This window comes from Rattus rattus, chromosome 18 (genome assembly GCF_011064425.1).
Source record: "Rattus rattus isolate New Zealand chromosome 18, Rrattus_CSIRO_v1, whole genome shotgun sequence".
NCBI lineage: Eukaryota > Metazoa > Chordata > Mammalia > Rodentia > Muridae > Rattus > Rattus rattus.
The window spans coordinates 49,583,812-49,587,202 of NC_046171.1; the positions used below are offsets into that span (position 1 = coordinate 49,583,812).

Below are 3,391 nucleotides of genomic sequence, written 5' to 3' on the forward strand. Positions count from 1 at the left end.
GAGCAGCCTTCTGTTCCCTGAACTCTACTGTAGAGTCCCTCAGCCCTGCCTGATTACCCAAGAGGTCCTTCTAGTGTTAGGAACATCCAGGAACACCAGGGACAACGAGATGGCTAAAGGCCAGAATAAGAACAAAATTAACCAGAAAATGGCACCAAGAAAGCCCAGTTATCTGACTACAGTAAGTCTTAGATATCCTAATACGTCCAACACTCAAGAAAATGACCTTAAATAGAATTATATAAAGCTGATAGAGGCTTTAAAGAGGAAATGAATAAATTCTTTAAAGAAACACAGGAAAACACAATCAAACTGGTGAAGGAAATGAATAAAACTATTCGAGAAATAGAATGGAAATAAATGGAAATAGAAGCAATAATGAAAGTCCAAACTGAGAAAATCCTGGAGATGGAAAAACCTAGAGAAGAGGACAGGAACTACAGACACAAGCATCACTAGAAACAACCTAGATGTCTCTCAACTGAAGAATGGATGAAGAAAATGTACTACATTTGTCCAATAAAATACTACTGGGCTATTAAAAACAAAGACATCATGAAATTAGTAAGCAAATGGATGGAACCAGAAAATATCATCCTGAGTGAGGTAACCCAGACCCAGAAAGACATACGTGGTAATTACTCACTTATAAATGGGTATTAACCATAGAGTATAGGGTATTCATGCTACAATCCACAGACCCAAAGAAGCAAAACAACAGTAATGCCCCAAGGGGGAAGCTTGGACCTCACTCAGAAGTGGATGTAAAACTAGAAGTTGAGGCATTTCGAGACTCTTCCTTGTCACTGCTGGACGCTTCTCTCAGGTGTTGCATTAAAAAATATTTCTTGGAAGATGGCCACTACGTGGTTGCGGAGGACAGCTTCCATGAGTGCATTGGTATTTCCCAATAAGATATCAACCGAGCAGCAGTCTTTGATGTTTGTGAAGAGGCTCCTGACTGTTTCAGTATTCTGCATCACCTATTTGGGAGGGATAGTTCCAGAACGTGCTTATGGGACAAGATATCTGGATGATCTCTGTGTCAAAATTCTGAAAGAAGATAAAAACTGTCCAGGTTCCACAGCTAATGCTAGGATGCTAGGATGCTAGGATGCTTTATAGAAGAAATATCTAAGGATGATCATTCTAGTCGTATATACCAATCCAGAAGATCCTCAGACAATTTCAGAATGTTACCAGTTTAAATTCAAGTACCCCTAAAATGGACCAATCATGGACTTTATAAGCAAAAATCAAAACAATAACTCTAGTACAACATCTGCTGACACCAAGAAAGCAAGTATTCTCATTCGGAAGATTTATGTCCTAATGCAAAATCTAGGACCATTACCTAATGATGTTTGTCTGACCATGAAACTTTTTTACTACGATGAAGTTACACCCCCAGATTACCAGCCACCAGGTTTTAAGGATGGTGATTGTGAAGGAGTAATATTTGATAGGGACCCTACATACTTAAATGTGGGAGAAGTCCCAACACCTTTTTAACACCTTCAGATTAAAAGTGACCACTGAGAAGGAATGAATGGAAAATATTGATTCAGCCATACTAACACCAAAAGATTAAAAAATGCCATTTCGAAAAATTCTAATGGACAAAGATGATGTAGAAGATGAAAATCACAATAATTTTGACATTAAAACTAAAATGAACGAACAGAATGAAAACTCTGGAACTTCTGAAATCAAAGAACCAAATTTAGATTGTAAGGAAGAAGAAATTATGCAATTCAAAAAGAACCAAAATCCTTCAATTTCTCAGTGTCAGCTTGAGGAGTTAATCAGTAAAACATCTGAACTTGATGTGTCTGAAAGCAAAACAAGAAGCGGGAAAATCTTTCAGTGTAAAATGGTAAATGGAAATCAACAAGGACAAGCTTCTAGAGAAAATCGGAAGAGAAGTCTTCGTCAGTCTGGGAAAACAGTCCTTCATATCTTGGAATCTTCTAGTCAAGAGTCGGTGCTGAAGAGAAGAAAAGTTAATGAACCAAAGGAACATACCTAAAAATTATTTTTCTTATGCAGATTACAGTTCTCAACATTTAAACTAACATGCTGTATTATTTGAAGGTGTGCCTTCTGTACCTCTGAAAATTATTTTGTAGTTCACAGTTACTAATCTAATGAAAGTTTTAGCTATTATATTGTGTTTACCTGAGATAAATCCAAGGGAACTTTTGACTAAACAAAAATACAAATGTCTTCGATTCTGCTCATATCCACTGAATACAACCTGCCTTCCATTTTAAAGAAAGCTTTTTATAAAATGTGTTAAGTTTTAAGGCCCTCTAAAACCATTTCTGAAATGTTTATTCTGGCATTGAAATTTTGTAAGAATTCACTTTTTACTTATGTTAAAACTGTACCATTTAATTGGTGCTATTAAAATAATGTTTGCTATTTTGAAAAAAATAGAAATTGAAGGTAAGTGGAAGGAGGGAACAGGTTGGAAGAGGGGGTTGTGAGGGGAACAGAGGCGAGGATCAGGCATGGGAGAGCAATTGGGGAGAAGTAGAGGGATGGGAGATAGGACTGAAATTCATGGTGGCGGTAGGGGGTGCATCCCTAGGATGAGCTGGATATCTGGAACAGAGGAGGCTTCCTGAATCTATGTGGTGACCCTAGCTGAGACTCTTAGCAGCTGGGGATATGGAGACTGAAGTTGCCACCTCCTGTACCCAAGCCGAACTTCCAATAGAGGGAGGGGGACACTGACCACTCACAAAAACTTCCACTCAAAATTTGTCCTGTCTGAAAGATGTACAGGTATAAAGACGGAGCAGAGATTGAGGGAATGGCTTGTAGTAAATAATACTTAAAAATCCTAGCACAGGGTCTCCTCCCACCTTTGACCATTTATGTTCCCAGATGAAATGCACACACAGCCTTTAAATTTTTAAATATGACTTAGGCAGCACAATAGCTCAGCGGCTGCCTACCTTCGACGCTGTTATAATCTGCCTTCCTAACTATAACCCTAATTATCATAACCTTTGTTTTATGTTTCATCTGGGCTGTTCTTAGCTCCAACTGACCAGCCCACAGGGCCACATTTTTTATGGCTTAGCTAACCCATTGCGGCTCATCTTTCTCCTCTCCTGCATGCTTTTCTGTTCCCTGGTGACTTCTTTCTCCTCTCAAGCTTGCCAAACCTTAACCCTTAATCTCTTCTCCCCAGCTATTGGCTGTTGGCATCTTTATTCACCAATCAGAATTAACTTGGGAACAAGTTACACACAGATTCTAGGTCTTAGGGGCCCCAAATTAACATCAAAATACAAACATTAGGCTAACTCATTACAATAGTCCACCAATGACTGGCCCAACTTGAGACTCAGCCCATGGAAGAAGAGAGCTAACACCTGAC

At 38.9% G+C, this 3,391-nt stretch overlaps 1 pseudogene; it reads left to right on the forward strand.

Moving 5' to 3' along the window:
• The first annotated feature begins 855 nt into the window (after window positions 1-855).
• Window positions 856-2,029, forward strand: LOC116886870 (annotated as a pseudogene).
• Window positions 2,030-3,391: the final 1,362 nt, after the last annotated feature.